Source organism: Protomyctophum bolini (assembly GCF_963924005.1).
Source record: "Protomyctophum bolini genome assembly, contig: SCAFFOLD_314, whole genome shotgun sequence".
In the NCBI taxonomy this organism is placed as follows: domain Eukaryota; kingdom Metazoa; phylum Chordata; class Actinopteri; order Myctophiformes; family Myctophidae; genus Protomyctophum; species Protomyctophum bolini.
Genome location: NW_027665584.1, coordinates 13,941 through 27,057, shown reverse-complemented (window position 1 = coordinate 27,057; position 13,117 = coordinate 13,941).

Genomic DNA, 13,117 nt, shown 5'->3' with positions numbered 1-13,117 from the left:
TAACTTTTTTTTTCAAAATTTCAAAAAACATGGGCTATAACCCATCGTTTTTGTCATTTCGTAATTTTTTTCAAATCTTCAAAAATGATGAAAAACTGCGCGCTATAGTATGCCGTACGATATGGGCTATAGCCCACGGTCCAAAATGATGAGAAACGAGGCTAACTTTTTTTTTCAAAATTTCAAAAAACATGGGCTATAACCCATCGTTTTTGTCATTTCGTAATTTTTTTCAAATCTTCAAAAATGATGAAAAACTGCGCGCTATAGTATGCCGTACGATATGGGCTATAGCCTACGGTCCAAAATGATGAGAAACGAGGCTAACTTTTTTTTTCAAAATTTCAAAAAACATGGGCTATAACCCATCGTTTTTGTCATTTCGTCATTTTTTTCAAATCTTCAAAAATGATGAAAAACGGCGCGCTATAGTATGCTGTACGATATGGGCTATAGCCCACGGTCCAAAATTATGAGAAACGAGGCTAACTTTTTTTTTCAAAATTTCAAAAAACATGGGCTATAACCCATCGTTTTTGTCATTTCGTAATTTTTTTCAAATCTTCAAAAATGATGAAAAACTGCGCGCTATAGTATGCCGTACGATATGGGCTATAGCCCACGGTCCAAAATGATGAAAAACGAGGCTAACTTTTTTTTTCAAAATTTTAAAAAACATGGGCTATTACCCATCGTTTTTGTCATTTCGTAATTTTTTTCAAATCTTCAAAAATGATGAAAAACGGCGCGCTATAGTATGCCGTACGATATGGGCTATAGCCCACGGTCCAAAATGATGAGAAACGAGGCTAACTTTTTTTTTCAAAATTTCAAAAAACATGGGCTATAACCCATCGTTTTTGTCATTTCGTCATTTTTTTCAAATCTTCAAAAATGATGAAAAACGGCGCGCTATAGTATGCCGTACGATATGGGCTATAGCCCACGGTCCAAAATGATGAGAAACGAGGCTAACTTTTTTTTTCAAAATTTCAAAAAACATGGGCTATAACCCATCGTTTTTGTCATTTCGTAATTTTTTTCAAATCTTCAAAAATGATGAAAAACTGCGCGCTATAGTATGCCGTACGATATGGGCTATAGCCCACGGTCCAAAATGATGAGAAACGAGGCTAACTTTTTTTTTTTAAATTTCAAAAAACATGGGCTATAACCCATCGGTTTTGTCATTTCGTAATTTTTTTCAAATCTTCAAAAATGATGAAAAACGGCGCGCTATAGTATGCCGTACGATATGGGCTATAGCCCACGGTCCAAAATGATGAGAAACGAGGCTAACTTTTTTTTTCAAAAATTTAAAAAACATGGGCTATTACCCATCGTTTTTGTCATTTCGTCATTTTTTTCAAATCTTCAAAAATGATGAAAAACGGCGCGCTATAGTATGCCGTACGATATGGGCTATAGCCCACGGTCCAAAATGATGAGAAACGAGGCTAACTTTTTTTTTCAAAAATTTAAAAAACATGGGCTATTACCCATCGTTTTTGTCATTTCGTCATTTTTTTCAAATCTTCAAAAATGATGAAAAACGGCGCGCTATAGTATTCCGTACGATATGGGCTATAGCCCATGGTCCAAAATGATGAGAAACGAGGCTAACTTTTTTTTTCAAAATTTCAAAAAACATGGGCTATAACCCATCGTTTTTGTCATTTCGTAATTTTTTTCAAATCTTCAAAAATGATGAAAAACTGCGCGCTATAGTATGCCGTACGATATGGGCTATAGCCCACGGTCCAAAATGATGAGAAACGAGGCTAACTTTTTTTTTCAAAATTTCAAAAAACATGGGCTATAACCCATCGTTTTTGTCATTTCGTAATTTTTTTCAAATCTTCAAAAATGATGAAAAACTGCGCGCTATAGTATGCCGTACGATATGGGCTATAGCCTACGGTCCAAAATGATGAGAAACGAGGCTAACTTTTTTTTTCAAAATTTCAAAAAACATGGGCTATAACCCATCGTTTTTGTCATTTCGTCATTTTTTTCAAATCTTCAAAAATGATGAAAAACGGCGCGCTATAGTATGCTGTACGATATGGGCTATAGCCCACGGTCCAAAATTATGAGAAACGAGGCTAACTTTTTTTTTCAAAATTTCAAAAAACATGGGCTATAACCCATCGTTTTTGTCATTTCGTAATTTTTTTCAAATCTTCAAAAATTATGAAAAACTGCGCACTATAGTATGCCGTACGATATGGGCTATAGCCCACGGTCCAAAATGATGAAAAACGAGGCTAACTTTTTTTTTCAAAATTTTAAAAAACATGGGCTATTACCCATCGTTTTTGTCATTTCGTAATTTTTTTCAAATCTTCAAAAATGATGAAAAACGGCGCGCTATAGTATGCCGTACGATATGGGCTATAGCCCACGGTCCAAAATGATGAGAAACGAGGCTAACTTTTTTTTTCAAAATTTCAAAAAACATGGGCTATAACCCATCGTTTTTGTCATTTCGTCATTTTTTTCAAATCTTCAAAAATGATGAAAAACGGCGCGCTATAGTATGCCGTACGATATGGGCTATAGCCCACGGTCCAAAATGATGAGAAACGAGGCTAACTTTTTTTTTCAAAAATTTAAAAAACATGGGCTATTACCCATCGTTTTTGTCATTTCGTCATTTTTTTCAAATCTTCAAAAATGATGAAAAACGGCGCGCTATAGTATTCCGTACGATATGGGCTATAGCCCATGGTCCAAAATGATGAGAAACGAGGCTAACTTTTTTTTTCAAAATTTCAAAAAACATGGGCTATAACCCATCGTTTTTGTCATTTCGTAATTTTTTTCAAATCTTCAAAAATGATGAAAAACTGCGCGCTATAGTATGCCGTACGATATGGGCTATAGCCCACGGTCCAAAATGATGAGAAACGAGGCTAACTTTTTTTTTCAAAATTTCAAAAAACATGGGCTATAACCCATCGTTTTTGTCATTTCGTAATTTTTTTCAAATCTTCAAAAATGATGAAAAACTGCGCGCTATAGTATGCCGTACGATATGGGCTATAGCCCACGGTCCAAAATGATGAGAAACGAGGCTAACTTTTTTTTTCAAAAATTTAAAAAACATGGGCTATTACCCATCGTTTTTGTCATTTCGTCATTTTTTTCAAATCTTCAAAAATGATGAAAAACGGCGCGCTATAGTATGCCGTACGATATGGGCTATAGCCCATGGTCCAAAATGATGTGAAACGAGGCTAACTTTTTTTTTCAAAATTTCAAAAAACATGGGCTATAACCCATCGTTTTTGTCATTTCGTAATTTTTTTCAAATCTTCAAAAATGATGAAAAACTGCGCGCTATAGTATGCCGTACGATATGGGCTATAGCCCACGGTCCAAAATGATGAGAAACGAGGCTAACTTTTTTTTTCAAAATTTCAAAAAACATGGGCTATAACCCATCGTTTTTGACATTTCGTAATTTTTTTCAAATCTTCAAAAATGATGAAAAACTGCGCGCTATAGTATGCCGTACGATATGGGCTATAGCCCACGGTCCAAAATGATGAGAAACGAGGCTAACTTTTTTTTTCAAAATTTCAAAAAACATAGGCTATAACCCATCGTTTTTGGCATTTCGTAATTTTTTTAAAATCTTCAAAAATGATGAAAAACTGCGCGCTATAGTATGCCGTACGATATGGGCTATAGCCCACGGTCCAAAATGATGAGAAACGAGGCTAACTTTTTTTTTCAAAATTTCAAAAAACATGGGCTATAACCCATCGTTTTTGTCATTTCGTCATTTTTTTCAAATCTTCAAAAATGATGAAAAACGGCGCGCTATAGTATGCCGTACGATATGGGCTATAGCCCACGGTCCAAAATGATGAGAAACGAGGCTAACTTTTTTTTTTCAAAATTTCAAAAAACATGGGCTATAACCCATCGTTTTTGTCATTTCGTCATTTTTTTCAAATCTTCAAAAATGATGAAAAACTGCGCGCTATAGTATGCCGTACGATATGGGCTATAGCCCACGGTCCAAAATGATGAGAAACGAGGCTAACTTTTTTTTTCAAAATTTCAAAAAACATGGGCTATAACCCATCGTTTTTGTCATTTCGTAATTTTTTTCAAATCTTCAAAAATGATGAAAAACTGCGCGCTATAGTATGCCGTACGATATGGGCTATAGCCCACGGTCCAAAATGATGAAAAACGAGGCTAACTTTTTTTTTCAAAATTTTAAAAAACATGGGCTATTACCCATCGTTTTTGTCATTTCGTCATTTTTTTCAAATCTTAAAAAATGATGAAAAACGGCGCGCTATAGTATGCCGTACGATATGGGCTATAGCCCATGGTCCAAAATGATGAGAAACGAGGCTAACTTTTTTTTTCAAAATTTCAAAAAACATGGGCTATAACCCATCGTTTTTGTCATTTCGTAATTTTTTTCAAATCTTCAAAAATGATGAAAAACGGCGCGCTATAGTATGCCGTACGATATGGGCTATAGCCCATGGTCCAAAATGATGAGAAACGAGGCTAACTTTTTTTTTCAAAATTTCAAAAAACATGGGCTATAACCCATCGTTTTTGTCATTTCGTAATTTTTTTCAAATCTTCAAAAATGATGAAAAACTGCGCGCTATAGTATGCCGTACGATATGGGCTATAGCCCACGGTCCAAAATGATGAGAAACGAGGCTAACTTTTTTTTTCAAAATTTCAAAAAACATGGGCTATAACCCATCGTTTTTGTCATTTCGTAAATTTTTTCAAATCTTCAAAAATGATGAAAAACTGCGCGCTATAGTATGCCGTACGATATGGGCTATAGCCCACGGTCCAAAATGATGAGAAACGAGGCTAACTTTTTTTTTCAAAATTTTAAAAAACATGGGCTATAACCCATCGTTTTTGTCATTTCGTAATTTTTTTCAAATCTTCAAAAATGATGAAAAACGGCGCGCTATAGTATGCCGTACGATATGGGCTATAGCCCACGGTCCAAAATGATGAGAAACGAGGCTAACTTTTTTTTTCACAATTTCAAAAAACATGGGCTATAACCCATCGTTTTTGTCATTTCGTCATTTTTTTCAAATCTTCAAAAATGATGAAAAACGGCGCGCTATAGTATGCCGTACGATATGGGCTATAGCCCACGGTCCAAAATGATGAGAAACGAGGCTAACTTTTTTTTTCAAAATTTCAAAAAACATGGGCTATAACCCATCGTTTTTGTCATTTCGTCATTTTTTTCAAATCTTCAAAAATGATGAAAAACGGCGCGCTATAGTATGCCGTACGATATGGGCTATAGCCCATGGTCCAAAATGATGAGAAACGAGGCTAACTTTGTTTTTCAAAATTTCAAAAAACATGGGCTATAACCCATCGTTTTTGTCATTTCGTCATTTTTTTCAAATCTTCAAAAATGATGAAAAACGGCGCGCTATAGTATGCCGTACGATATGGGCTATAGCCCACGGTCCAAAATGATGAGAAACGAGGCTAACTTTTTTTTCCAAAATTTCAAAAAACATGGGCTATAACCCATCGTTTTTGTCATTTCGTAATTTTTTTCAAATCTTCAAAAATGATGAAAAACGGCGCGCTATAGTATGCCGTACGATATGGGCTATAGCCCATGGTCCAAAATGATGAGAAACGAGGCTAACTTTTTTTTTCAAAATTTCAAAAAACATGGGCTATAACCCATCGTTTTTGTCATTTCGTAATTTTTTTCAAATCTTCAAAAATGATGAAAAACTGCGCGCTATAGTATGCCGTACGATATGGGCTATAGCCCAAGGTCCAAAATGATGAGAAACGAGGCTAACTTTTTTTTTCAAAATTTCAAAAAACATGGGCTATAACCCATCGTTTTTGTCATTTCGTAATTTTTTTCAAATCTTCAAAAATGATGAAAAACTGCGCGCTATAGTATGCCGTACGATATGGGCTATAGCCCACGGTCCAAAATGATGAGAAACGAGGCTAACTTTTTTTTTCAAAATTTTAAAAAACATGGGCTATAACCCATCGTTTTTGTCATTTCGTAATTTTTTTCAAATCTTCAAAAATGATGAAAAACGGCGCGCTATAGTATGCCGTACGATATGGGCTATAGCCCACGGTCCAAAATGATGAGAAACGAGGCTAACTTTTTTTTTCACAATTTCAAAAAACATGGGCTATAACCCATCGTTTTTGTCATTTCGTAATTTTTTTCAAATCTTCAAAAATGATGAAAAACGGCGCGCTATAGTATGCCGTACGATATGGGCTATAGCCCACGGTCCAAAATGATGAGAAACGAGGCTAACTTTTTTTTTCACAATTTCAAAAAACATGGGCTATAACCCATCGTTTTTGTCATTTCGTAATTTTTTTCAAATCTTCAAAAATGATGAAAAACGGCGCGCTATAGTATGCCGTACGATATGGGCTATAGCCCACGGTCCAAAATGATGAGAAACGAGGCTAACTTTTTTTTTCAAAATTTCAAAAAACATGGGCTATAACCCATCGTTTTTGTCATTTCGTCATTTTTTTCAAATCTTCAAAAATGATGAAAAACGGCACGCTATAGTATGCCGTACGATATGGGCTATAGCCCATGGTCCAAAATGATGAGAAACGAGGCTAACTTTGTTTTTCAAAATTTCAAAAAACATGGGCTATAACCCATCGTTTTTGTCATTTCGTCATTTTTTTCAAATCTTCAAAAATGATGAAAAACGGCGCGCTATAGTATGCCGTACGATATGGGCTATAGCCCACGGTCCAAAATGATGAGAAACGAGGCTAACTTTTTTTTCCAAAATTTCAAAAAACATGGGCTATAACCCATCGTTTTTGTCATTTCGTAATTTTTTTCAAATCTTCAAAAATGATGAAAAACGGCGCGCTATAGTATGCCGTACGATATGGGCTATAGCCCACGGTCCAAAATGATGAGAAACGAGGCTAACTTTTTTTTTCAAAATTTCAAAAAACATGGGCTATAACCCATCGTTTTTGTCATTTCGTAATTTTTTTTAAATCTTCAAAAATGATGAAAAACGGCGCGCTATAGTATGCCGTACGATATGGGCTATAGCCCACGGTCCAAAATGATGAGAAACGAGGCTAACTTTTTTTTTCAAAATTTTAAAAAACATGGGCTATTACCTATCGTTTTTGTCATTTCGTCATTTTTTTTTAATCTTCAAAAATGATGAAAAACGGCGCGCTATAGTATGCCGTACAATATGGGCTATAGCCCATGGTCCAAAATGATGAGAAACGAGGCTAACTTTTTTTTTCAAAATTTCAAAAAACATGGGCTATAACCCATCGTTTTTGTCAAATTGCGGAATTGCGGAAATTGGTTTATGGAAGCAGACAAGTGTAGGTCCGCCTGAAAATATTACATATGTAGATAAACGGATCTCCGAGTAAAAAAATGAAACGTGCAAAATGTTACAACCGTGGCGGCTCTCCCCTACTTTACTGTTGAAATGTAAAATTTACATTTTAACCAAAGGACCTGTAAATGACAACACAAAAACTAAGGCACTGGTGTCGTACTTCTGGTTTACCGGAACGGGGTGCAACTCCCTGCAGTGCCCTGCTCAATTTGTTGTATTTACATGGTTCATTGGTCCATGGTCTCAGAGGTCATCGTTATAGTCTTCATCATTTTTGAGGATTTAAAAAAGGTGAAAATCGAGGAAATCGGAGTAATTGCGGAGTGTTGCGGAAAATTGCGGAAATTGGAAATTGCGGAAATTGTGGAAATTGTTGAAATTGGAAATTGCGGAAATTGCGGAAATTGCAGAAATTGCGGAAATTGCGGAAATTGGAAATTGCGCATATTGGGGACATTGGAAATTGCGGAAATTGGAAATTGCGGAAATTGTGGAAATTGCGGAAATTGGGTATATTGGAAATTGCGGAAATTGCGGAAATTGCAGAAATTGCGGAAATTAGAAATTGCGGAAATTGGGGAAATTGCGGAAATTGCGGAAATTGCGGAAATTGCGGAAATTGGGGACATTGGAAATTGCGGAAATTGCGGAAATTGCAGAAATTCTGGAAATTGCAGAAATTGCGGAAATTGGAAATTGCGGAAATTGCGGAAATTGTGGAAATTGTGGAAATTGCGGAAATTGCGGAAATTGCAGAAATTGCGGAAATTGGAAATTGCGGAAATTGGAAATTGCGGAAATTAGAAATTGCGGAAATTGGGGAAATTGGGGAAATTGCGGAAATTGGGGACATTGGAAATTGCGGAAATTGCGGAAATTGCGGAAATTGTGGAAATTGTGGAAATTGGAAATTGCGGAAATTGCAGAAATTGCGGAAATTGCGGAAATTGGAACTTGCGGAAATTGCGGAAATTGGAAATTGCGGAAATTGGGGAAATTAGAAATTGCGGAAATTGCGGAAATTGGGGAAATTGCGGAAATTGGGGAAATTGGAAATTGCGGAAATTGCGGAAATTGTGGAAATTGCGGAAATTGGGGATATTGGAAATTGCGGAAATTGCGGAAATTGGGGAAATTGGAAATTGCGCATATTGGGGACATTGGAAATTGCGGAAATTGGAAATTGCGGAAATTGTGGAAATTGCGGAAATTGGGTACATTGGAAATTGCGGAAATTGCGGAAATTGCAGAAATTGCGGAAATTGGAAATTGCGGAAATTGCGGAAATTGCGGAAATTGGGGAAATTGGGGAAATTGCGGAAATTGCGGACATTGGAAATTGCGGAAATTGCGGAAATTTTGGACCGTGGGCTATAGCCCATGTATCGTACGGCATACTATGGCACTTTATTACAAGTGCATTTTATTATGCTTTTATGTTTATATCCTATTAGTTATATTGTGTTTACTCGTATTTCTTTACCAAAAAAATAAAAAATAATAGAAAATATAAGTATAAAGAACACTGGCACCAGTGTTCCATGGGCACTTTGCTGGACATATTCTGACTACTTGGCTGCATGGCTTGACTCTGTGGGGTGGGGTGGGGGAGTGGGTATATAGTCTCGCGTGGCCAGACTGTTGCCTCTCGCAAATTTCCAAATGCTTCCATCATACAGTCTGGCGCAACGGAAGAGCTAAGTCATGAGTAAACTAAATAAAGCGGAAGTGGAGCCTCCTCGCCACTTCCGTTTCGTCTTTACAGTCGCGCAAATGTATCCTAATATAAATAGAAATCATCTAAGCATATATAAGCCTATATAGCTTGCTGCTTAGCAGAAAAGGAAATACAAAAATTTAATGTAAAGATAATCTTAAATATTATTTTCGTGAACGTAAATGGCAGCTTTTCCCTTACTCGGATTCCGGGAGGCGTAGTTACACACTTGGAGATTGTGGAATAGTTGTCTGGCTATACACGAGACTGTAGGGAGTGTGGGAGTTGACATCCATCTCCAAACCCTCTGCCCCAAAAATGGCACATCCATCTCTCCTCATATGGCTGCCTTTGCACTCATTTTGTTCTTTGGATGAATGGTGCAGAAAGGCTTAAGTAATATAGATCGTATACTGTAAGGTAGATGCACACTGCACATGCACATGAACACACACACACACAAACAAACAGAGTAGCCTATAGTCCTCACTCAGTGAGGCAGATCGACTGCCATCACATGGGAGAGAAAAGAGACATGCACTGTCAGCTAAAACATACACAACATACATCATGTGCACTGAGATGGAGACACTGTGTGGAGGTGTAATGACCTTGCACTGCGTCTCTCCATCGACGGCAGCTGACATGCTTGTTCTGGCTGACATACTGTTACTGTCAATGGTCAGGTTTGATGGTGCAGTGTCTTAGCTGAAGGACACTTTTGACGGGATTCATGGTTGAAGTATAAGGATTGGGAGCGGCCCAGTGGAGCCTGCCTGTGAAATTACATGGGGGGGTCCTTAACCCATTCTGACTTGAGATCAGATTCAAAAAATGTCTGTTTGAAAATGACAGTTTTCTGAAAAAGCTATGTTTCTATGTCAATTTCACGGAACAATTTCCGGTTGTGGTGGGTTCGGCCAGGGCCAAAATGTCATGGCTGAAGTTTTGACACATTCCAGCCCTGCATTTATAGGACTAATTTCAATAACTATACATTAATTAGAAATGTACTAATCATACAAAGTCACAGATGTATAGAGACCAACCAAGCCACAAATTGTTGGCATCAAGGTTTATTATCCTTTATAATGTACAATATACAAAAATATAGGGTACCAAAAAATTCACAGTGTCTAAAAAGGCAGTGATTACAGTCTACATATGACAGGTCTAACAGTACAGTAACACCTGGTAAGTTGCATAGAAGGTCACCGAGCCTCACGGGGGACAGAGCTCACAGCGGAACCAATTTACTCAAGACATTGCTCAGACGTTGGTGCACATTGTTCATTTAAACTTTGAGAGTTTACGAATGCAACATTTGGTACACACTCTTTGAGTTACAAATGAACACATTAGAGCTGGAGAAATGCACATTAATGGGTCTAAAAATGACAATTTTACTCCCCTGCTTGTTTGTTGCCGTTTGACGAGCAGTCCCAGTGCGAACGAACGAATGAATGAACGCTCAACACTTCCACTGGTCATGTCGACGTCGCGTTATTTTAACTCAGGGTTGTTTTCCAGAAGCAAGAAACCAATTTGTGTGTTTTACTATGTGTTGTCACAAGACTTTCTTTTTAAAGCCTGTGGTCAGGAGCAGCTGGAGCAGACGAAACAAGATAAGATAAGACAAACCTTTTATTGATCCTTGGGGGTTGGGGAAACTGTGAGTGGTCAGTAAATCGGTGGCGTTCGGTGGTGCTCTGTCCCCAAACAAACCCCATGGTTGGTGTGTACTTAGCTGCTGCTGCACTCTCTCTCTCTCTCTCTTTTTTTATCGTTATTATAATTTTCTTTTTTACTTTTTTTTCTTTTTTAAACAACTATAAGGCTTTTAAAAACAAACAGTGTTAGCTATACAATGTACAGGTACATTTACAGAGGAGCCGCCCGGACCTCCTCGGGGTCAGTATTGCGCTGCAGAAGAAGGCCTCTCCTATATACAAGACAAGATGGAGCTCTCATTCATCTCGTGTGTGTGTTTTTTTTTTTTTACAGTAGCTGAATCGACAGAAGCGTCGTTGGGGGGGGGGGTTATAGCAGGAGGAGGCATAATAATAATAATAAAATATAGCTCAGCTGTGAAATGCCCTTTTATAAACCAAGCTCGGACTATAAATAACGTTTTCATAACCCCCGGGAGGAGGAGCGCCGCTCGAGGCTCTCCTTTAACTTACGTTGATTTAACGTTGATTTCATATATGTGGAAACACATAGGGGGGAAAAAAATGCTGTCATCATTGAGAAAGTGGAAAAGAAATGCACACGTCTCGTCCCCCCTTAACAGATCTCCTCATAGCTCATATACAGTATATATATATATATATATATGTATATATATATATAGACTGTAGCGATATGTATGAAAGCATTTACATTGTACAAAATGCAGAGTGCTGGACAGACACCCCCCTTGTCCATTCAAGCTCACACAGGCACAGTCTCATAAAAGAGATGCAGTCCATGCGCGTACCTACGTGCGTGAAAGCGCGTGCACACACACACACACACACACGGACACATGCATGCACGGTGCGCCGTACGCACGCGGACACATGCGTGCACGGTGCGTATACGCGCGCACACGGATACACGCATTATTATGTCAATCCTGGCGTTAGCATGCTTTTAAAGCAAGCGTGGGTTTTTTTTATGTTACAAGAGGGGTCCATAATGGTTTTCATTTTGTAGAAAATAAAATAAAAAATACATTTGATCAACATTCACCTCTACATGTACCCCCCCACCCCCCCCCCACCCACCCCCAGACACTTGTTAACACACGATGGACAAGATGAAAGGAAACCCTACAGAAAATGCTCAAAATAAAACATTAAAAAAAAATGTGTCGATTCAGTGACGCGGAGGTTAATCAGCTATACTATATTTGTCGCGACAAATACTTCCTATATATACGCTACTGCTCGTTTGAGCGTGAAACAAATAGTTCATAAAAAAAGAGGGGACAAAACAAACAAAAAAGGATCAAGGATCACTCTATACTATAGCTTATACTACCTTGTATCGTCAGAGAGAAACACACAGTCAGTCCAGTGGATCATCAGCACACCTGGCCATATCTGTTATGGACGCACCGAGAGCCATTTAGAGCACTCAGTAGAACCAGTGCAGAATCAAAGAAATCCCACGTCCATGAAATCCTTGTCATCCTTAATAAAAAGTAGAAAACGACAAAACCAAAGCAAAACAAAACGAAAAACCAAACAAGAAGTAAGAACAAGCCCCCCCCCCCCCCCCCCCCCCCCCCCCCCCAAGTCCCTTCCCCCGTCTATTGCATACAGGCACCCGAGGCATTCCCAAAGCTTTTTATATGTACAGTGCACCGCCCCATGTACGTAGACTACATTTCCCACAAACTCACCCCCCCCCCCCCGCCCCCCCACCTCTCCCTCATTCAAACTCTAGAGTTAATGTCCTCGCCTGTACATCCAATGAGCCGCGAGACTTTGGCCATTAGTACATTTTAGCGGGTCCTCTACAAACCCATGCACACGCGCACGTGTGTGTGTGTGCATGCGTGTGAGCGCATGTCGTAATGACACGTAGCGTTCGTGTCGTAAAACGACACTCACTGGCTTCCAATGTCCTACGTCACATAGTGACTGGGTGTGCAGAACAAAAAACATGTCATTGGAATGCCGAGTTCGTTATCTTTTCTGCCACGTGGGAAAACACCGAAAACGGAGGAGAGAGAGAGCAGCCGAACAGAGCAGCCGAGCCGATATCGACCTCTAGTTTAATTGAGTATCGACGTCATTGAGCTAGCTCTCCTTCGTGGTATATATATTCTTCTTCTCTTTTCTTTTTCCGTGCCGGAGCGAGGCGTGTAATGACATGCCCCATTTGTTCCTCGGCGAATGCTTTCGTTCGTCGTCTTGAAATACTCCAATAAGTCCATAAGTTGTTCATTCTCCAGACGAACGCGCCAGAGCAGACAGAGAACGTCACAGAGAATGTTCTGCTC